The sequence below is a fragment of the Canis lupus genome, chromosome 5 (genome assembly GCF_003254725.2).
Source record: "Canis lupus dingo isolate Sandy chromosome 5, ASM325472v2, whole genome shotgun sequence".
Taxonomy (NCBI): domain Eukaryota; kingdom Metazoa; phylum Chordata; class Mammalia; order Carnivora; family Canidae; genus Canis; species Canis lupus.
Window position 1 is genome coordinate 14,328,287 of NC_064247.1, and position 23,635 is coordinate 14,351,921.

Consider the following 23,635-nt stretch of genomic DNA (forward strand, 5'->3'; position numbering starts at 1 on the left):
GGGGGTGGGGGAGCATTACCAGGGAGCCAAGTCCAGGGGACCAACCTAGCCCCCACCTTCCAATTCTGTGCAGGATAAGAAGACCACCGACCCTTTATTGTTCCTCCACCCACCTAGAGACTTGGATGTGAGCTAGAACTCACTGTGGACACAAAGTCCTTTCCTTAGACGGCAGCCGACAGCCCTTCCCATGTGGGGGTGCACACCCACCCCTGTGTCCCAGGCCGCCCTGTGCGGCCCTGCCAGTTCCACCAGAAGAGACCATAATGGCAGTGTGAGCATTTGGGGCATGCCAGGCATTTTGTGGCGAGGCTTCAAACACTATTTTGTTCAACCCTCACAACCACCTGTGTTGTAGGTCCTGTTATCGCTCCCTATTCTCTAGAGGAGGAAACTGAGGCTCAGTGGAATTGAGAGGTTTGTCCAAGATCATGCAGCGAGTACTAGGAGAAGTGTTATTCCAACCGCTGGTCCTCTGGCTCCCAAGACCAGGCCCTCACCACACAGCAGCCACGGCAGTGAGCACATCTGGTGGGGGGGCCGGGGGCGGGTACCTAAAGACAGACAAGCCCGAGGAGGCTTGCAGAGCCTCAGGGTGGGCACTAGCTGAGGCTTCAGGCTTCCTGTCCGCAGCATAATGGCCTGCTTCCACTGCCTGGCTGTCGCTCGGCTCCATGGGGCCCAGAAGGCACACAAGACAGCCCCAAGCTTGGGTTTGGTGTCCTAAGTTGGGTCTTAGGTGTCACTTTGGGCCACACAACAAGCTCAGAGGTTCAGCTCACCCACCCCTTCCTGAGGACAGTGAGAAAGAACATTATTCCCAGGCCTGAGCGTGGTTGAGGTAGGAGGGAGAGCAGAGGCTCAGAGTTCCAAAGAGGAGAAAGCCATGCCCCGTTCATGGGTCCTCCAGATCAGCCTCGTTCCTCAGCTCAGCCTCGAGCCAAGAGTGCATAAGCTTGCCAGAGCCCTGGGTGGATAGAGAAGGGGGGAGGGAGGGTAATAAGCAGACATGGTGGGGCAGGGGGGATGCTGGGGCACAGAGGGAGAGGTAAGTAATGGAAGTTAGTGATTTAGAAAGTCATGGAAGACTCCGGCGGGATCCCCTGAAGAGGGGGCCCAGGCTGGGCATAAAAATCGCTGTGATATAAGGGGACAGCTGCAGCCCAATCCCCACTAACGACTTCCCGGTCCCGCTGCCCTCTCAGCCTGGCATGCACAGCCCTCCCTGGGGGCCTGGGAGGGGCCAGGGCTCAGGGACAGCCCGCCACCTTGGTCCCCCACAATGCACATGCTCGCGCACACGCGCACATACACACGTCCTCTCTCATACAAGCCCCTGACCCCAGGACGGCCTACCTCGGCCCCTCACTCCCAATACACACTCCCTTCCGCAAACTTCTCTCTCATACAAGCCTCAGACCTCAGCACGTGGCTCTGACTCTGTCGCCTCCCTAACAGCCCTCCCTCCCTGGCCTCTGCTCATAGTGGATTGAGAGAAACTCTGAGGAGCTGATGCATTCAAGAAACACAAGAAGACCACTTGGGACAAAGAACAGAGTGAGCCAACGGCTACCCACAGCCATGGGCAGGCAGGGCCGGAGGATGGCGACACCCTGTGTCCTGAACCCAGAGGCCACATGATTAGGGTGTTGAGGGGGATGGGGGCACATGAGAACGGCCTGTAGGGTGGTGTAAGGAGGTCAACTCTGGCGTCCTGGGAGGCACTGGTATTATCGCCAAAAGAAGCGTAATTCCTTTTGGCTTGTAGAGCAATTACTCGGCCGGGAGAGGATTTATCCCCGGCACTCGGGTCTGTTGGCAGTGCAGCTTGTATACAACTCACATTATTGATGTTGTCATCAATTCTCCTTCCCAACAAGCGGTGAGAAGGAGCCAGGCAGAGAGCACGCACTGTTCATGGAGGCAGGGCTCGGGAGGGGAGTGGAAGGGCTGCAGGGGCGCTGGGGGCCCAGAACTAGAGCCTCACGCAAGCCCGGTCGTCCCAGCCTGGGCAGCCCAGTTGCCACGCGGCACACAAACCCAAGGGCGCTAACCAAGTCTGACGCACACCCCTTTGTTTCTATCAAAGTTTCTGGGCTAGGACTCCACTCAGGTGGCAGGTTCCATTGCGGGAGCTTATTGCCTCCAGGCTAGAACTCAGGAGGGATGTCCAAGGGCTCCAAAGCAGGTGTCTAAAAGAGCTGGGAGGAGGAGACACGGCCATACCTTTAAGGAGAGGGGTTTCCATTTCTCCTCTGGCTGGTGAGGACAAAGCCCACACTAGGAGCAGACTGGACACCACAACCTTTGGAGGGATGGAGTCCTGCGACCATTGTGTAGGTTCAGGCCTCTTAAGAAGAAGCTACCAAGATGGGATTAGATGTGTGCAGAGCTACTGTGGGGGGCAGTCGGGAGGGACCAAGAGGGGGCAGGCAGGTCTGACACCTGGGAAAGGAGAGGAAGGAAGGAGGGTTGGGTGGGAAGAGCCTCAGTCAGCCACGCTATCCCCAGCAGACTCCAACGGCCCTGTCCGGGGATGTGACGGTCCACCCAGGCACCACGGGGGTCTGCTCCATGCTCCACAGGCCCCCCCCTTCCTGAGAGATGTATCCCCTGTTGCCCCGACGAATCTCAAGGCCACAACTCATACCCATTTCTCCTTTCCACACCCGCTCTAGCTTCCCTCACTCCGCTACCGCCTCAGCAGGGCCTGGACGCTTACCCAGTGCTCCAACCCACATCTGCATTCCAGAGCAGGTCTGAGCCCCAGATCATCAGACCCTTCTCAGCCAGGGCTGCTGCATGTGCCCATCCACCCCTAGAGCAGAAGAAGCCCCAGTAGTCACCTGTGCCCTATGTAAGTCCCTCGTCCCCGCCCCACTGTGACAGCAGCCCCACCTCCTCCTGCTGATCAGAACTAAGTAGCTCCACCAAGAAGGGCCCCTTCTTGTCCGCCTGAACACAAGGAGCCCATGTGCCCAGGCAGCAGCCTGAGCTCACAGTTCAATGGGGCCCTCTGCCCTACAGAACCCACAGTTGTGAGGATGGAGATACAAATTTTCCCTGGGTCACTGGGAGTGACAATCAGCTGATGACCGCATTAGTCTCTCCCTAACCCTTGTAGGACATCACTTTTGACTGGCTCTCTTGGCTGGTGCGGGCAGTCCCCGAGGTTTCCACTTGGCTCTTGTCCCACAGACCAAGGGTCCACTGTGGTGTCAGCATATCACTCCCAATTCTGCACTTGCAACAGGAAATGCCATGCCCCCTAGCAATGAATCTGTCCCATTTTCTGGGGTCCTTGTCAGAGTGTTGAATCCCATGTTCTGAGAAAGTCCCCCCAAGTGAATGCAGTCTTGCTCATCGAGTCTTTGTTCTGGCCCCTTTGATCAAGAACCCTCAAAATCCAACCCAGGAGCGCTAGCCTGGCTTCTGCTGGGACGTTCTAGATGATTCCTGCCAACGCATTCTCCTTGGGTGTAACGTCTCCTCCTTCATCAGGCCAACTGTCCCCAGCTGGGTCATGCTTCATCTTCAGTCACAGTCGGCAGCCAGGAACAGAAGTGGGGCAGCTTCTGAGGAAGGTGGCTGCTGCCTTGCAGTGTGTCCCAGTACGGAATGGTGTTCACTCTCACTGGGGATGTGAGGGGCCAGCTGCGTGCTCTGAGGGACGCATCCATTTACCCTCAAGCTCAGTTCCAGAGTTCCAGATTTTCCCACCCAGAGCCCTGACCTTCACACAACAAACCTGGCTTAGCTGAGCATCGCTGGAGCTCCGTGATGCTGGCTTAACTCTCTACAAAGTTCCTCTGGCTTCACATTGAGCCTCTAACTGTCAGTGGCCCCGAGTTTCTCATTCATTATCCCTCTACAAGTGCCAAATAATGAAGCAATAACCAGTCAACTCAGCAGCTTCTCTGACACCGTTTCCTGCACGTCTCAGATGCCCGGACGTCCTTGCACACCTCCTCTGGGAAAAGCATCACCACGGGCCTGCCACATCCACCAGGACTCTGCGTCCCACCCACTTGGAGTGGGTCCTCCTTGCTGGCAGGCCTAAATCCCCAGTTTATCTTTTGCCACCTACATTCTCAGACTGTCCTGGTACCACTTGTGTCGGTGTGAGGCCTCCTAGAAGAGATGACAAGACAAGATTTGATGTGCAGGAGCTTTGCTGGCTCCTGGGGTGGGGGTGGGGGGAGGCCTGTGAAGGATAAAAGGGAGGGGACACAGGAGGAGGAGGGACAGGCTTCAGACCTCAAAACAGGTCTGGCCCTGAAAAAGGGGAGGAGCGAGTGGGGAGCATAGCAAGTGGAAAGTTCAGCAAGGCCGGTGGGGAGCGTGACTCAAGCCAGGATGGGCTACACCAGTAGCCAGTGCGCTCCTCAGTGGCGGGAACATCAGGGGAAGTGTGGTCACGGCCGATGCCACGGTGGATCCAGCAGACGGCAGCTGGGCTGTCACCCGGCAGTGCTCCCCACACCAGACCTGAGGGGTGGATTTCCATGTCTGCACAGCTTCAGACAAAAAGGCGTGTGGGAACTCCTGGACATCAGTGGCCTTGCGGTAGGGCTGGTGGTCGAGTGTCCCAGGGGCCATCTCAGGGTGTGACTGCTACCAGTTCCCTGAACTTGTGCTGGGAGGTGGGTGCCATCGGGGTGGGAGCGGGGCCAAAGCCAGAGCAAAGCGGGTGCCTGGCCCACCAGGCGCCGCCTCCCTGACCTGTAGCCGAGGCTTCCCCCACCCTGAGCAGGGGTCAGGTCACTGCTTCCATCTTTGAGACAGTTCTATTAAGGCTGAAGGCAAAGGTATCCAGGGCTTCCAGGGCACCCCTCCCCACCAGAACCCACCGAAGGAACTGGAGAACTTGCTGCCACCCACCTGGGTGAGACGGCCCCGAACCACCATTTGCCATCACCCCCAATCTCTCAAGCCACGGTGAGGGGTCAGAATCAAGGCTTCTCTGTGCAGATGGCATTCATTTGGGAAGTTTTGTGGACACCGATGGTCTCTCAGCAGATGGCCTCAGTGGGAACACCCATGGCCTCCCTTCCACCGGATGCACCTGTCCCTGGGCATCCTCACCATGACGGGAAGGACAGGAGGCAGGGTCCATTCATCCTGCTGCCCCACCAGCATAGAGAAAGAGGATACAATCAATGTGTCCACACCCTGCCTCTGCAGGATGGTCTTCACACCATCCCAGGATGGCAGCCACCCATCCCATCTGTAGGAGTCTCCACTTATGGAGACCAAACTCCTCCTGCCTTAGGGACTCTTGGGAATGAGGCAAGTCTGTGTTGCCTCCAGGAGGCCTCTTCCTCCCAGAAGCTGCTACGCACACACTGCCCTGCTTGCCTTGAGCCCACCTTCCTATCCCTCTACACCACCCTCCTAGGCCCTCCAAATCACAGCTTGGGAGTCAGGCCTCCTGTCTCTTCGGCCCTCCCTTCCCTCCCTGGTCTCCTGTGCCCTCAACTTCCCCCCTCACCTCCAGGCAGGCTCTGGAAGCACTGGGGGCTGCAGAAGGGAAGGCGTTAGGGTGTGAGTTTCACTTCTGGGAAATCAGGAGCTAATTGCTCTAATCTTAGCCCTGCCATGTGTCCCTGACTGTGGTCACTGATGGGCATGGGGTGCACGTTGCTGAAAGAGAACTGAAATCAGGACACTCAGCCTTCCTGCCACGCAGGGAGCCTAGCCAAGAAGAAGAGAGCAGGCCCTGGCCTAGGTCACAGGGGTCTGCCTTCCATGGTGTGGAGCCTTCCTCCTTGCCCCAAGCTCCTGACCCCCTGGCTGGGGAGAGCCTCCGCCCCTGCTCTGTTGACAAGACCACCTGTCTGTCTGCTTGAACACTAGCAGTGAGCTGAGGAGGAGATGGTGCAGAAAGTTTAAGAGCTAAGAGCTGGCCCCAGAGGTCATTGGGCTACCTTTTGTCTTGCTGAACAAGAAACTGAGGCCGGGTGAGGGAGTGCAGGTTGGCCCAGCCACAGCATGAGCCATCACTAGAGCAGCAGCAGCCCCTGCCCTCAGACGACTCTTGTTCCGATAATTCCCAAATCCAAATGAGAGTCAGAAGTAATGCAGTGCCACTGAAGAGCTCAGACGGAAGCTGGAGCCCAAGAGCCCCATGATAGTGAAAATCCATGAGATTTCTTCCCTCTATTTTACAAATGAAAAACTAGGTTCAGTTAGGTCAACGAATCTGACCAGCCACAGCAAGAAGCCCAGCTGAAGTTCCAAGCCAGCTCTTCTGACTTTAAGTTCCATTTTATGCCACTGCCACTTTGCCAGCATCTTCCTGGCTCACCCTGGACATGTCACTTGCCCTCTGCGGGCCTCAGTTTCTCCCCTCTGCAAAAGGAGAAGGCTGGCCAAAATAATCTCTTGGAGTCAAGCACAGGGGGGCCAGGGGCAGAACCCACCCTGCCTCTGCCCACCTGGGAGCCCCCCTCAGGGATCTACAGAGACACAGTGTCACAGCACATACAAATGCTTTGTGACCAATTTTGTAAACGTTGTTACCAAACCCCTGTCTACTCTGTTGCCACTGATAGATTCCTATTCTGGTTCTCTCTCTCCCTCCCTCCATATCTCACAATTTTCCATGGCTCCCTTATCTCCCTCATGTACCCCCCTCACTCCCACACCTCCCCATCTCATCCTGACACCTGGCCCTGAGGTGCTTTGTCCCTGTCCTTACCCACCACGCCCCTTCCTGCCCCCTCTCCCTCTGCCTCATTTCTAGGGCTCTGACCTAAAGGACACTGAAGTCCATTATGCAGAGCTGGACACCTCAGCCCTGGAACTCATGTTGGAGACACAGACCACCATGCCAGGGCCTGGAGACGTTGTGGAATATGCCACCATCCAGTTGAGCCCACCCTAGCACATGACCCCTAGCTGCCCAGCCCTGCCTCTGGACTACAGGTACACTCTGCCCACCACCCTCCTACTCTGTCAGCCCCTCCTCACTCTTCCTAGCAGTACAGATGCATGAAGGGCTGGAGGGGTACAGCAGTAAAAAGTGGGGTGGGGTGGGCCAGACAGGTGCAGGAAAAGGTACCTGCACCAGGATCCCAGAGGTCTAGAATGTAGTCTCACTTCCACCACCAATTTATTGTATTACCTCCAGCATATCATTTCCCCTCTGGGAGACTCAGTTTCCCCACCTGTGAAACAAGGAGGTTACAACTAATATTATTTAGGGTTCCTTCTCACTCCAACAGTCCCCATCTATCCTTCTGTGGCTCTGATGGGCACACTGCTCCCAGCAGCTGCCTCACTGCCAGCATCACAGGTGGCCTCTTAGCCCTAGTGGGTGGGTACTAGTACTAGGTACTAGTGGGTGCCTCACTTTATTTTCTAATCACAAGGCCCTATGATCAAAGTTACATGCTCACATCTCCTCTTGACCTCCCTTGGGTCCATTGAGCAGCTTGATTTAACCAACCTTTATTGAGCATCTGTTGTGTGCCAGGCAATGTGCTAAGGGCTCAGGGTTCAGAAAGGAACAAGGCAAGGTCCTGCCCAGGGGCTCCCGGCAGAGTGGAGGGTCCCTGAGCCCCTGGGCTGGAAGGGGAACCACTGGGCGCTGCAGGGGGTGGCGAGCAGGGATCTCTGCAGCCTGGGTCCTGGACCTGCATGGAGGTCACAGAGCAGAGAATCAGGGAGACAGTAAGGTCACAGGGGGTTCAGCAAACATGTGAGTCCCCCTGAGGGGTTCAAGGAGGCTGAGGGCCCCTCAAACCGAGAAACTAGAATCATTGCGCTGGAGACTCAGGTCCAAGGGTCACTCCTCAGGTGGCAGGTAAGGAAACCTGAGCTCAAGGCCCAGTGCTTGAGCAGGGTGGGGGTGAGCAGGGTGGGGCAGGACAGAGAAGGGGTCAGGACTGGCCAGGAGAGACACAGCAGTGCTGAGCATGAGAAATGTCCCACGAGGCTGGTGAGGGCCGGCCTGGAGGGGAGGACCCAGGAGGGACTCACGGTGGCCCCTGCAGAGCATTTCCTCCACTGGTTCCCTGGGCCCAGAGGGGCCAGGACTGCTCCCCCCAGCCATCCTACAATTGCTGCATCTCAGCAACCCCCTGTACATCCCCACGCCGTCTCTACAGACAGAATTTCGCCTAGCCCCAAATCCAGCATCAGGTATGGAGGAGGGAAGACCCAGGGGGATGCAGAGTTGTCCCCAAGGCGTCCACACAGATGTCCTTAGAGAACCTGGCATTGTCCCCCTTGCTGAGGAAGGGGTGTTGCCGGCAGGACAGAAAAGCCACTGCAGAGCCTTCTTGTGAGGTCTGGGCCCGAGGAGGCTCAGCAGGAAGAGGGCATGACACTTGCAGTGAGAGAGACTGGCTTGGGTGGGGAGGGGGCAGGAAAAAGAAGGCATTAATCCCATAAATCCTAATTTGGAAGCCCTCCCAGCCCCTCTGAAGTACAGAGAATTGGGGTGGGTATAATCCTGGGGGCTCCTGGGCAGGAACCCAGCATGGGGAAGGTTGTTGCCGCTGCCCTCATCAGCTGTCACTTGGCACCCCCTGCCTACAACATTCCCACTGCCAGCAGAGCTGAGGGGTGCCATCAGATCCCAAGGAGGCCCTACGTTTGGGTCTGAAAGGTGCTGGGCCAGGTTCTGGGTCCCCCAGGCAGTGTGGGTGGGAGTGCAGAGCATGGCCTTGGGCAGGGTGGGGCTCTGAGCTGCTGGTTTGGGGAGAAGGAGGCTGCTGAGCAGGGGAATTGGCCTGCTCCCCAGCTCCCAGCCCCTGGCCCCTTCCCACCACGTGTTCTCACTTGCCTGCTTTGTGGCAGCCCTGAAAGAAGAACCGGGATGTCAGACAGGAACAGGTGCACAGCCACTCGGGCAGACCCTCCCCCTGGTGGCAAGCCTGAGCCATGAGCCCCAGAAGTCCAGGGGTGAGCACCTCACCTCCCTTTCACCCCCTCCCTTGGGCCATTTGATGCCTTCAATGAGACCTTGGCCAGAAACTTATTGGAGCCTCTGGATCATCAGCCCGACAACCAGTCGGTGGCCAAACTAGCCAGACAGGGGTGCCTCTGCTGGGAGGAGGGGGGATGGCGGGTGAGGGACAGGTGGGCTTCACTGCACAGGCTCACCCCAGAGCCCAGATTCCTGGGCAGAAGAGGCTGAAAGCTGGAGCCCCCAGCCCCACGCCCCCCTCCAAGGCCACCCCCTCCCATGCCTCCCTTCCCCACGCCACCGGGCAAACTCAGCCTTGTTCCCTTTCTCTGGCCCGGGGCCTGGCCAGGCCCTGTCAGCCCACAGCATTTCTGCTTTCTGTTCCCCCACTTTCTCTTCCCCACCAGCCTTTCCCTCTCCCTCCCAGCTGCTGGCTTCCTGATTCTCATTCACACATCTGTTCCTCTCTCCTGGCTCCTCACTGCCCCCCCCCCACCACCCTCCCTTCTCCCTCTGCTCCCACCCGGCTCCTCCTGGCCTTTCATCTCCCCCTTCCTGGAGCTCACCCCACTGAAGCTGCCGGGTTCCAGAGGCCGGGACTTCAAAAAGAGATCAAAGCTGGGTTGCCCCATCAAAGCCCAAGCTCTGCCAGGAGCACCCCCCCCCCCTTAGACTATAACTCTCCCTGACAGGCCAGAGTCCCACATCCCAGCGTCCCAGGAAGCACATACTCGGCCAGAGCCCCATGCTGGAAAGGCTGCTATGTTTGTTGGAAAGTGCCCAGTGCCTGGGATTCAAAAAAGTAGCTGGAAACCTAATACAGCCAGCCCCTTACAGGTTGTGTGACCTTGGGGAGGTCACTGAACCTCTCTGACACGTGGCTACTCCATGTCTCAGTGGGCTACTGTTGGCTTTATAGGATCGTCGAGTGGGTTAAAGGACGGAATGCAGCTCAAGGATCTAGTCTATGCCTGTCTTGTAGTAGGTGCTCAGTAGAGGGTTGCTCTGGGTATTACTGCTGTTACAAAGTCCTCCAGAGATGAGAGTGTGTGGAAAGGAGAGCAGAAGTACCCGGGGAGCGGGGAGTGAGGCCTGCTGCTGCCTCCAAAGGCAGGGGTCCAAACATCTCAGTTTTGGGGCCCAGAAGGAGCCACTCCACCGGAACCCGCTCTGGGGCCTGGGCCTCAGCGGGCTGTGGCGGCCACTCGGAAGGAAGCCCACGCCCCCAGCCCCGCCAGCCGCTCGGCCCCACCGCCAGCCTGGGCTCTCGTGCCCGGGGAGCCCCCTCTCCCCAGCCTCTGGCCCAGGTCCTCACTCGCAGCCTCCGCATGGCCCCACATCCCTCCAGGGGATGCTGGCGTCTGGATGGGGTGGGAGGTGGGGCTGAGAGGCCAAAGCCGCGTTTATGAAACTTTTCTTGGCTCCGAACATCAGGGAACTTCAAGGCAGACGTGACTGGAGTAAGTCCCTAAACCTCCTGAAGCTTGTTTTCTCATTTGTAAAATAAGGGGTTAGCTGCTTCAAATCCCCCTTTGGCCGCGGACTGTGCATACATTATAATTTTAAAGAACCAAGGAGGTAGGATCGAGGCTTTCGGAGCCCCCTTGGCCCAGGAGCCCAGGAGCCGATCTTGGGTCCGCGCTGCTTCCCACCGCCGGCCGCTCGCTGCCTCTCCCCGAGCCTCTGCGGGCCCAGGCCCGGGCAGCCACGGCCGAGGGGAAGGGGCCGCCCCCCTGCACCAGCTGATGGCTGGGAACGGGCCTGAGGGGGTCGCGAGCCAGGGAACCCCGGTCAGGCTGGGTGCTGCCGGCCTGCCCCGCAGCCCAGGGCCCTCCCACCTCAGCCCATTGCCCGGCACTGGCCCCCCTTGAACCCCGCTTCCCCCAGGCAGCATCCCACCCTCCAGATCACCTGCCCCCACACACGGAGAAAAGCAACCCGCTCCTTCCCTGCTTCCTGGCTCAGCAAGCCCCCCCCCCAACACACACCGGGGTCCCCTAGGTGCTGAGGGGCCAGAGCTGCGCGGTCACCCGTGATAACTGATAAGCTGCACCCCTGTGCCCTCCAGTGCGAAGCCACGATCCGCACACTGTCCCTCAACATGAGGTTTTCTCACGTTCATTTCAATTTAAGCAGACACACGTGTCAAGGGGCCACCAGGGAACTGCACAGAGCCCCCCCCCCCAAAATGTCTGGCCTCTGCCCCTCTTCTCAGTCAGCACATTCAGCAAGGGACACCCCAAAGCGGGCCCGTTGGACTATTTCGGGTGGCGGGGTGGGCGAGAGAAGTTCCTGTGCCCTGCACGGCGCCCCAGAGGACAGGATGTGGCCAGGCGCGGGGCAGGGGGGCCAGTGGAGGGTAGAGCGCTGCCCTGGGAAGCAAGCTGCCACTTCACCCCACTAACCCCTTCGTGGCAGTGAGCAGACTGGGAGCCCCCAAGCCTGAGCCCCCTCCCAGGCCTTCTGATTGGGTTTCCTTCCCCTCCGGAAGGCAGCCTTTGCTCCCGGGACCCCTCGCCACCTCAGGTGTCCCTCCTTCTCTCTGGGCCTGGTAGGAGGAGGAGCAGTAGGCGACCCAGGCTCACACCTGGAAGGTGAGTCTTATGTTCGATACCGTGGGAGGCCAGAGGCCGAGAAGGCAGGGACGCCTTCCCCAGAGCGGGCCAGGACCCCCCACTCATTTAGCAGAGGCACTCTGGCCTCCCCTGTCTTGGCGCCCTGCCCTCAGTGGTCAGACCCTAGGAAACGGGGTTGGTGGGGCAGGGCTCCCCCTGCTGGAAAGCTCAGGAAACGTGCCCCAGCCTCGTGGGGTGAGCTCCCTGCAGGGCAGCAGCTGCGGGCCGTGGGGCTTACACGGGGGAAGACCACTTCCTGTTGCTGGCTGCCCACCTCTTGCCCCCAGGGCCACTTCCTCCAGCCTGGTCACCGGCATCCCTGGGCTCTGCACAGGCCCCTAATGGCCATCCACATGGAAGACACTGGCCCCTCTCGTACTCACCCCAGCCCACAGCTGCTGCTCTGGGCCAGCCCAGGACAGAGCCTCATCCCGCATCCCAGTCCCCTCTGCCCAGACCCTCAGAGCCCTGAGATTCCACTTCCCTCCACATGAGCCCCAGACATGAGGGAACAGGCATTAACTAGTGAATGAACGATTGTGACCTCCCCTCCCGTGGACATGCATGAGTCTGGCTGAGAGTGAGTGGGTGTGTCTCCTCACCACCACGCATGCTCCATCCTCTCCCTGAAGCTTCCAGAAAGAGCTGGGCCCTGACTCCCCCTTGGCCTCCCAAGCTGAGCAGCATCCAGGCCTTTAGGCCTAAGACCACCACCCCTCATCTCCTACCCCATGAGGCAGCTCCTCGAGTTTTCTAGAACCCCTCACATCACCTCCAAATTTAAATACCAAGCTGCTGCTTCCTGCTCCTCACCAGGCACCATAGCAGATTCCCTAAAAGGGCCAAGCAACTCAGACCAGATCATAGCTTCTGCTGGCCACTCAGAGCCTGGTCACCTCTGTCTGGTCAAGCCCTCTTGCCCACCATCAGATACAAAGAGGCCCAAGGGGCCTGGGGGCTTCTAGATCATGAGGTCTTCCAGTAGGAACCTCCAAAACTTCTAGGCCAGTCCTGTGCCAATCTGGTTCTGTTTTGACTGGGGAGCGTCAACCCAGAAGCCATAGAGAGAGGTACCCACCTTCCAGACTCTTGGGCCTAGCACAGGCTACACCTCCAGAGCAAGTTCAAGTGCCATTGATGGAGAGGGCCCCGGGGACATCTGGGTGGGGCCCCACAAGGCTGCCATCTGCCCTCACTACTCACATCTGCCCACAGGCTACCAGTCCTGGAAGAGCAGTGAGAAGGGGGAGCCGTAAGGCCTGACAGCCACAGTCTCCAAAGCTCTGGACCACAAGGCAGCCGTCTCCAATCTCTGAGTCTGCCTTCTTCTTCCCTTGGGCCAACGAGGGCCAGAGGATACCAAATCAGACTGGTTCATGTGAACAGTGATGGGTGGGGGCAGGAATGGGTCACCCCCAGGGCAGCTTGGGAAAGCCTCCATCTTCTAGATAGGATAAACCCCTCCTCGCCCACAACTTCTCTTCCCATCTAGGCCCCCCTGGGCTGAAGAGGCTTCAGGGGCCTTTACCTTCCCTCTTTTTATTTATTTATTTATTTATTTATTTATTTATTTATTTATTTATGATAGTCACAGAGAGAGAGAGAGGCAGAGACATAGGCAGAGGGAGAAGCAGGCTCCATGCACCGGGAGCCCGACGTGGGATTCGATCCCGGGTCTCCAGGATTGTGCCCTGGGCCAAAGGCAGGCGCTAAACCGCTGCGCCACCAGGGATCCCTACCTTCCCTCTTGAATACTTCCCTTCTCAAGAGCCTCCCTCCCACCTAAGATCTATGATGGGGATCGATAGAAGATGGAGCCAGACCCAACGGAGGCTCAGGGAGCTCTGGGGGAGAAAGGCCCAGTGCAAGGCTAGGGCAGCAGAAGCAAGCGTGTGGGCGAAGGGGCCTAGGAAGGGGAGCTGGGGCCGATAGAACCTTTCTGGCCTTTGACAAGAAAAGCAGTTCACACCATCATCCAACATTTCCTGCCACCTTCCCATCCCCTAGCCTCGGCCCCACCAACCAGAGCTCAGTCCTCATCCCCAAACCAGAACTGTGCACCTAGTACCAGGAGGTGTGCAGAAGGACTCCCCACACCAACAGACTTGTACAGAGGAGGTCATAGCCCTGGAAACACACAGACCCAGCCCAGGCCAGCTAACCTTAGTTCTATTTTTTTTTATTATAAGGCAAACTGGATCATTGTATCATTAATCACTCTCTCCTGGTTTCAGCAAGACATTTGTCCAAAAGTGAACGGGACAGATAGGTACAGGCCGGGTGGGGCAGCTAGGCAGGCTCAAAAGATCTGTACGGTGGTGCCATGAGGTTTGCGGTATCATTTTATAGAACTCTCTCGTCAGCCTAGTACCAAATTTTTCATTGATTCTTTGGATCAAGAAATTGTGCTCATCGGAAGGAACAGAGTTGAAAGGAATTAGGAGGGATTCTGTGGTTAAATTGGTAATCGAAAAGGTCTATAAAAGATGTATGGTTAAATCAGAACCCCCCAAATTAAACTTAACAGAGATGAATGTAAAGTCCTCTAGTTAGCTTCAAAACTCACTCACGTGCATTTGGGATCAGAAACTCCTGGTTTAGTTGTAGTTCGTGTCAACTGTTTCATTAACAGCATGTTTAAAATGAGGTTAACAGCCTTTGGGATTTGCTTATGTCGATGGACGCAGCTCCACAGTCGGGTAGCTTAGCTGTTTGGTGACCGCATCAACACCGTTAGCTTGCTTGCTTGCCAGCATGTGTATTTGCGTTTTGTTTTGTTTTGTTTTATATATTTCTGCCCCATTAACCTCAGTCTGTGCACCTTGCCTTCAAGCCAGCTCCCCTTATGGTCACAAGAGAGCTGCCACAGTTCCAACCATCACATCCAGGCTCAGATTTCTAACAGAAAAAGAGGCCAGCTCTTCTTCTGTCTTTTTAAAAGGCAGGGATGGTTTCCCAGGAGCCCCCATGCTTCTCCTTCACCTCTGAAGCTGGAATTACATCACATGGCCATGTCCTTGCCTAAATCACTCATTGGGAAGGGAAATGGGCTCACGACAGGACTTCGTAGGCCAGTTATGATTCTCCCTTGGGCACATGGAGGAGGAGGGTGGGTCCTTGCTTAAAATCAGCTTTTGAGTTAGGAAGGAGGAAATCAGCTTTTGTCAAAGGCCGGACAGGCCTGTTAGGAAGGGTGACACAGAGAGAAAAGAGATGATGAGTCCCCTTCTCTTCACCACCATCTGGGCAGCAAAGACGGTCTCAAGAGACCAGTGTGAAAACACAGGCAAAACCAGAGCAGGGGCTTCTGGACCGATCCCTGCCTCCTTCCGCCCAAGTGTGGTCTCTGGGCCGGGCCAGAGACCGAGTTAACACCCACTGTAGCTACAGACCTCTATGGAGCTGCTATTGCCTAAAACAAAAGGATCCAGAGAGAACCTTCCATCCGATTCGCGATTCAAAGAGCTCACAGGATCATTGGAGGAAGGAGACAGGAATACATGAAGGAACCAAGAAATAATAATTCCATTCCCCTAAACCCTGCATGAAAATCAGCCAGCTTTCTTATGCCTGAGTAGAAAACGGTCATTTAGGATTGGCACTCAGCCCCAGAGGAGTGGGGACAGACACCCCGTGCGCTGGCAACACAGAATGAACGAAGAGCGGCGAAATTACTGGAACTGCAGTCAGTTAATAGTCTAGTTAGCGGTGACAACAGAAGTGGCCGCGTCCCGGAGGGAGTAAGAGCGTCCTTTACTTGGGGAGAGTCTCCAGGGAGACTGGGTGGTTACAAGGAGGGGTCCCGCAGGTGCCCACCTCACCCCTGAGATACCTTCGTACCCTCGCTACCTATGAACCAGACATGATAACATGTTTTTAAAAATAGCAACTCCGACATTTCTAGGAGCACCCTATGGGTTGGGCCCAGTGCTGGGAGCTTTAGGTACTTTATCTAGTTTAATTCCGAATGACCCACATGCTCTCCAGAAGGCCTGTTAGGGGATCTGGAGTCACTTTTTCCCTTAATACTCAAACGTGGCTCCACTCTGCATACTCTCCGAGATTCCCGAGAATTGCCAGGCATTTTCTTGATCCCCCCTCGCCTCACTCTGATTTCCTCTTCTTTCTCAATTTTGCTCTGAGTTCCGGAGTCTCCACCTTTTTGTCTTCGAGTTGATTGGCAGCGATGGGGATTCTGAAGCCAGACCTGGGGTAGGGGCAGGGGGAATCCAGGAAGGCTTCCTGGAAGAAGGTGGGGGAGGGTCTGCCTTTTTCCTTCACTTGCCTTCAATCAAACTTGACTGATAGAAAAAAAGAACCTATAAGAGAATTTTTTTTAAAGATTTTATTTATTTATTCATGAGAGACCAGTTACAGGAAGGAGCTGAGGCTTCGAGCGCGGGTGCGAAATCTGTGCAAAGTCATGGAGCTAGTGAGCGGTGATGCGTGCATCTGAAACAGGGCTTTCGGTTCCAGAGCCGCCCGTTTAACCATCTTAACTACTCTTCAAAGAGGCGAGGCTGGGGAACCTTGGAGGTCAGGGACCATGCCAGAAAGCGCAGAGCCCAGACCGGCTGAGCTGACCCGCAGGTGGAGCAGGCCCGGAGGCAGGGAGGCTGGGAGGAGGCTGGAACTGAGGAAGGCCCCGCACCTCAGCATGGGGACCCCTGGGCAAGGAGAGCGAGGGTAGATCGGGAGCCTAATGAGGAGGGAAAAAATGGTCAAGTGGATCAAATCCGACAGGAGGATTGACCTTGAGAGAGAGAGAGAGAGAGAGAGAGGAGGCAAGAATCAGCCAGATTTCCGACAGCCACCTGGGTCCTGTTCCCTGAGGTAGTGACCGTGGCAGGAAGGCGGGGAGCAGACATTTACTGCGAGCTTCAGTTCGCACACGGGGACACCGAGGTGCTAGGAGGCTCCCAAGCAGAACCGTCCATAAGTATCTGTGTGTTGGATCTTGGCTCTGCTGCTGCTGCTGCGACCAGCCGCGTGCAGACGCGGTCACGGCCCACGGATGGTCCTTAGAGCTGTGGGGAGGCTGAGCCCTGGGATAGAAGCATCCAGGGGGAAGGGTGGGGGCCCAGAGGACCACCAGGCCAGTGGGGAGGGGAGCTGGAGAGACAGGTCAGAGGGAGGGAGGAGGGACAGGGGATCCCACGCGGGGGTTTCCATGTTGCCAAGTGCTGCTTGAGTCACGGGTGTCCTGGGACTGTCCGCTGGGTTTAGAAACAGGGGGTAGGTACCAAGGGGTTACTGGTGACTTCAGAGACCCCTGGCGATTCCACTCAGAGAAATAACACCAGAAAGCCAATTTTTATTGGTTTGAAACATAAATGAGGAGTGGGAACAGGAGACAGCAAGAGGTTGGGGGTGGAGGGGGTGGATAAGTTGGCATCTGAAGGGACGGGAGGGAGGGCGAGGGACAGAGGGCTGGGCTTTGGGAAGGGAGAGGGTCGATCAAGCACAGATGGTCACGGGAAGGAGCCAGCGACGGCGAAGGCTCAGGTGGAGACGGACCAGAGACTCTGGGGCTCAGGGTCAGAGGCTCCCACCAGCCTCTCCTAAAGACAGCCTCTGTCAGAAGCATCTGCATCAGTAGAAATCCCCTAGGAAATCTGGGCCTGGGCACCCCCGTGGTCCCAGGAGGGTCACAGAAGGAGCAGAGGTGGCAGGTGCCGGGTGGAGGCACGGGAGGCTGTGCTCAGGAAATGCTGGGGCAGCCTGGGTCCTCCTGGGCCGCCCAGAAGCCCATCCCCACGGGGCCACAGCAAAGATCTCCCTGGCCGCCGTCCCCAGCACTTGAGCTGGCCCTGCGGGCCGGCAGGGACTGCAGTGTCTGTGTCTCTCTGCCCCTCGGGACTTCCTGTGTGCCTACAACCCCCACCCGGGTGTAGTGTCCTGGCTCCTGACTCCTTGATCCAGAGCAGAGAACATCCCAGAGCCCAGGTGTCCAAAGAACTCAAGCACCTCCCCAAGCCTGCTCCACCCCCCACGTCTGCAGGCCCAGCTCCCCCAGCCTCCTTTCCAGGTCCCCAGCCTTCCTCAGTTCCACCAGCAATCCCATGTCTACACTCCATGACTACCACGTGCCGCTTACTCATTCTTTCATTTAATGCACAATACGGGGTACCCACCCCCCACCCACCCCTCGCCCGCTGCTGGAGACACCACGTGAACCAACAGACCCGTCCCTGCCCTTGTGCAGCTTGCAGCCCTCTCCCCAGGGATCTGCCTGACAACTTTGCATATCTTATCTTATTAATTCTTATGACAACCCTACAAAATAGGCATCGCTATCTTCAAGGTGGTAACAGTCACCCAGCTTGTAGATGGCAGAGCCTGGCCCTCCCCGCTTCAGAGTCTCCACCGCCTGCAAGCAGAGCTGACCCTCTGCTTCTCTGGGCACAGGGTCCCCGAGTTCCCGTCTCTAGAGACACCCCTGCCCCTCCCTCTGTTTCCTCCCTCCTTCCTTCTCTCCCGTCCCTGGACCTTTGGATGAAAGAGCATGTTGAGTCCAGAGACCCAGGCCTGAGGCTGGCTGCCCGACCAGGCTGTGTCCCTGCTCAGAGCCCAGGTCCCCTCCTCCGTGGAGTGAGGATGACAGTCCCGGCTCTGCCCTCTCCAGAAGGCACGGGGAGGAGTAACGAGCTCAGCAATGTGAAAGTGCTTTCAGAGGCTCTCACAGGCAAGGGGTTGCTCTGATCAAAACCTTCTCCAGGCGGAAGCCCCGGCATCAGCAAATTACATGCTAACGTGTGTCACAGCCACTGAGTTCCCCGGCCCAGGCCGTTCCCACGGCAAGTCCTCCGCGAGCTGTGTAATGACAGGGTTCTCCTCCTCCGAAGGAATGTCAGGTGTCATCTGACAGGGAGAAAGAGGAACGGGGGCCTTCCTTGCACTTCTGCAATCACAGCCAAGAAAAGATGACAAGGCTCACATTTATTGAGCATTTATTACACACCAGGCACTAAGATAAGCACTTTGTGCGTGGCACTTCATTTATTTCTCGCAAAGCTTTCAGAGTAAAATGCAACCATTTTTACTTTACAGAGAAGAAAATTAATTGATCAGAAGTTACAAAACTCAGGACACCTGGATGGCTGAGTGGTCAAGTGTCTGCCTTCAGCTCAGGTCGTGATCCCAGGGTCCCAGGATCGAGTCCCATATCGGGCTCCCCACAGGGAGCCTGCTTCTCCCTCTGCCTGTGTCTCTGCCTCTGTGTGTGTGTGTGTCTCTCACAAATAAATAAATAAAATCTTAAGAAAAAAAGTTACAAAACTTTGAAGTGGTGTGTTTAGGACTTGGACCTGGCCCTGTCTGATTCCAAAACTCATGCTTCTCACACGAATTAAAACTCAAACCTGCCTGAAATCCCTCCTGAAAGCCATGCCCTCCAACAGCAACCTCAGCCACGAGACTCCACAGGAGTCACCGGTTTCCCTCCCCGGCCACCTCTGCATTAGAGCACCTGCTCTACAAGGACACGGACTGTATTAAATTCTTCATTTGATCCCCAAACAGCAGGCCCAGCACAGTGCCTGGGCCACGGAAGTCACAAGAAACATTAGCCGAAGGACCAAATCGTCGAAGAATAATTTTTGTCTGAAGGATAAAATCGTGACTCTCATACGCAAATATAAAATCAACCAGTTTCCAAAATCTTATTTTACTCATTAATTAATGGCGTGAATCAGTAGGTGTTGCCATTGGTTCAAAGGAAAACTCAAAAGGACCTCAACTATAAATGTCTTCGTCTGCTCAGGCTGTCGTACCAAAACACCTCAGGCTGGGTGGCTGAAACAACAGAATTTATTTCTCACTGTTTTGGAGGCTGGGAGTCCAAAATCAGGGTAATCAGGGTAGGTTTCTGAGGAGAGCTCTTCCTAGCTTATCAGTGGCTGTCTTCTCGCTCTGTCCTCACATGGCCTTGGCTTGGTGTGCGCATGCACAAGGGAGGAGAGAGAGAGAGAAGGGGGGGGTATGCTAGCCTATGACCAGAGCCCCATCCTTTGACCTCATGTCACCCTCATTACTGCCCTGCAGTTCCAGCTCCTAATTCAGCCACACTGCAGGGTCAGGGCATTGACATATGAATTTGAGAAGAGGGGGACTCAAGCATTCAGCCCATAACAAGAGGCAAAGCCGAAATGACCTTACAGACAGAAGTAAAACAGGTCTATCCACAGGGCAATAATCAATCTCATTCCAAGGAACACAGAGGGTATTTTTAAAGACAATAAGCATTTGTGTTACTACCCATTTTCTACAACTTCCAGAGCCTTAGAACACCTCAAAGACAGTGAAAGGTCGAAAGAAACCAAAACAAAACAAGAATGTGCTGGTCTTTCACAATGTTTCCAGAGTGATCAATGAAAGCAGGTGTCAGGGCCACACGTCAGGAAGTGTCCACTCCCCAGCCATCCCTAATGCCACCTCCCTCGGACTATGCTTTTACATAACCTCTAACTACTCGGGGTGGTCCTACAGCCTAGACCCTAGGCTTTTCGATTCCCACCCACAGTAATACTAACATCCAATTCATATTTACAGCTGCCTTTGGAATGGAACATCTCCTTTGTCTACACTGGAGGAAAGAAAGTTGTATTAAAATGTCCTAAAAGGAGAAGGTCCTCACATGCTTAGTAGCTGACACCAAGGGGACAGGGGGACAGGGGTGAAAAGAGCCCTGCGGTGCCTGGGGTTCACTATTTAAAATTGGCACTGGCCCAGGAGGATTCCTTAGCCCAAAAAAGAAGGTGCACTCTACAATCCTACTAGAAAGGGGCATCCCCAGCCTACTTAGACCCTAAGGGTTCCTTACCTAAGTGGGTGCTACTGAAAAGTTTCAACTCTTGCCGGAAATCGCACCCGACAGGGGACAGAGAATGTAAGAGAAAGAACAGGAGTGTGGAGGAGGTTCCCACTGGAAAAATTCATGGAAAGTAAACTCTGGGGTGTCTCCATGCCCGGTAGAGCCCACCTAGCTCACTGGGAAATTCAATCTTGACTTCAGATCCTCTGGAAGTCCAACTTTGCTCTTGGAAAACAATTTCTGGCACCTTTCTCTGCTTTCCTTTTATGAAGGCCAAGTTCTACCTGTAAAACAGAGTTTGTGGTGCAGATCCATGGTGTTTATCTCTGAAAGAACAACAGTCCGTGCAAACTGGCCAAGATCCACGTCAACAGTGAACTGCTCACATCTCTAGCCTGGACTGGCAGTAACCTATAACCACTTGGCTGTGTCTCAGTCTGCTACAACAGACTGGCTTATAGACAACAGAAATTTGTTTCTCACAGATCTAGAGGCTGGAGCAGCATAGTCAGATAGAAAAGAGAACAAGAGACACCTCTAGGGTCCTTTTATAAGGACACCAAGCCCATCGTGAGGACTCTATCCTCATGACCTCATCACTTCCCAAAGGCCCCACCTCCAGAGGCCATTACCCTGGGGTGGGGGGTATTTCATCACATGAATCTAAGTGGAGGACACAACATTCAGTCCATTGCAACTGGCTACTTCCTACCATCCCACTCAGATGCCAGTCATCTTCCTAGACATATATGACCTTATCAGTGTCCTGCCTAAAATGTTTTGGCTTCCAGTCTCCTACAGGATAAGGCCCATGATGCACATGGCATGCCACACCAGCTCTGCTCACCGCTCGCTCCAGTCTCATCTCTTCACTTCCTGACCCCCACTTTATGCTCCAACATCAACAACTCTTGGTAGTTCTCTGTACCATTGGGCCATTTCTCCATGCTTTCGCTCACACTGTGTCCATGCCTGGAGAGTCAGTCTCACATCCTTTCCCTTCCTAACTCTTATTCCCTGGGAGATTCGGTTCAGATGTCCTCCGTCCCCTTCTTCCCACACCCCTCCCCACACAAGCTCTCTACTCCAACATGTCCTTCTCCCCACTACTGCATCACTCCTGTTCATGTCTTCTCCCCCTTCCACTCAACTGTGGGCTCCCTGAGAAGAGGGATTGTCTCCTGTACGGGGATGAATAGAGTCCCACCAAAATTCATGCCCACCTTGTACCTATGAATATGACCTTATTTGGAAATAAGTTCTTTGCAGATATAATTAGATAAGAGGAGGTCATACTGGAATAGGATGGGCCCTAAATCCAATATGACTGGTGTCCTTTGAAGAAAAAGGAAATTTGGAAGCAGAGATATATAAGGGAGAATGCCATGTAGAGACAGACAGACTGGGAGAGACAAAACCAAGGATTGCTGGACACCACCAAAGGCTAGGAAGGAGGCATGTAACAGATTCTTCTCCAGAACCTCAGAAGGAGTGTGACTATGCTGTCACCTTGATTTGGGACCTCAAGCCTTCAGAACTGTGAGAGAATAAATTTCTGTTATTTTAAGCCACTGAGTCTGTGGTACTTTGTTAACTATAGCCATAGGAAGCTAAGAGATATTTTGATATGAGGGAGTGGCGTGCTGGTATAACCAATACCTAAAAATGTGGATGTGACTTTGGAATCGGGTAATAGTTAGAGGCTGGAAGACTTCTGAGGTTTAAGGTAAGAAAAAAATTTGGACTGCGTGGAAGAGGTCCTTGGTGGAAATATGGGCATTAAAGGTGCTTCTGGTAAGATCTCAGAAAGAAAGAAGGAACATGTCACTGGACACTGGAGGAAAGATGACCCTTGTTATAAAGAATCTTTGTCAAGCTCCCTTCTAGCATTGGATGGAAAAGTAGAGCTTGGATAATTAGCAGAGAGATTTTTAAACAAAGTAGCACCACGGCCTGGTTTCTTCTTGCCACTTACATGAAAATGTAAGAGGAAAGAGATAAATTGAAGAATGAATTGTAGAAGGAAAAAGGAACCAGCAGGGGTGCCTGGGTGACTCAGTCAGTTAAGTGTCTACCTTTGGCTCAGGTCATGATCGCGTGGTCCTAGGATTGAGCCCTGCATCAGGCTCCTTACTCTGTAGGGAGCCTACTTTTCCCTCTCCCTCTGCCTCTCCTCTTGCTTGTGCTCTCTCTCTCTCTCTCTCTCTCTCTCCCTTTCTCTCTCTCTCTCTCAAATAAATAAATAAAATCTTAAAAAAAAAAAAAACAAACAGGAACCAGCATTTGATGTGGAAAATTGTCAACCTATCTAAACAGTGTGCTGTGAAGACAGGGCCAAGGATATGACTGGACAACTTTTGCTAAAGACATTAGGCATGTGATATGGATTCAATCAACCTTGTCAGCAGAAGTCAGGAATAGAGGTGTGATTATCTAGGAAGGACCTGTGGAGATCCCTCGTGGCTAATGGCATGGATCTTTCTGACATACATAGGAGACCCACGAGATTTTAAAGAATTTTATATCACTAGAAATACTAGCAGTCTAGACTAAAAGGAATAAGGATGGGACAAAATGAAGGAAGAATGATCTGGAAGGCAGAGTCACAGATGCATAGCCAGAGAAGGAAAGCCACCCTTGAGGACCCAGAGCAGGGATCAAGCCACAGAGAATTATTCTCAGGCCTTGAATCTTAATGAAACTTTCCTTGCTAGATTGAAAACTTGCTTTAAACCAGGAACCCTTCCTATACCTTCCATTTTCTGTGTTTTTGTATTTTCACAGAATTGTGCAACCATCAGCAGAATCAATTTTTAGAACATGGGACATGGGAATGTCCATCCTACGCCTGGCCCACCACAGGACACAGGTAACTTGCGTTCTAGTGTCACACGTCCACAGATGGAGGGCAATTCTACTCCAGGATGGCTCTTCCTTAGAGCTCCATCCATGCTCAGGGTAAATGACTTTATATGATGAGATCTAGAACTTTTTTGAGTTGATTATATTTAGATGAGATTTTAGAGCTAATGCTAGAATGGTTAGGACTTTTGAGAATGTTAAGATTGGGTGAATGTATTTTGCATATGAGACAGAAGAATTTGGGGAGACCACAGAATGGAATATATTGGATTGAATATTGTCCCCTCCCCTCTAAAATTCACATCTGCCCAGAACCTGTGAATGTGAACTCTAATTGGAAATAGTCTTTGCAGTTGTAATCATGTTAAGATGAACTTACATTGGATTAAGTAGACCCTAAATCCAATATGACTGGTGTCCTTTTAAGAAGAA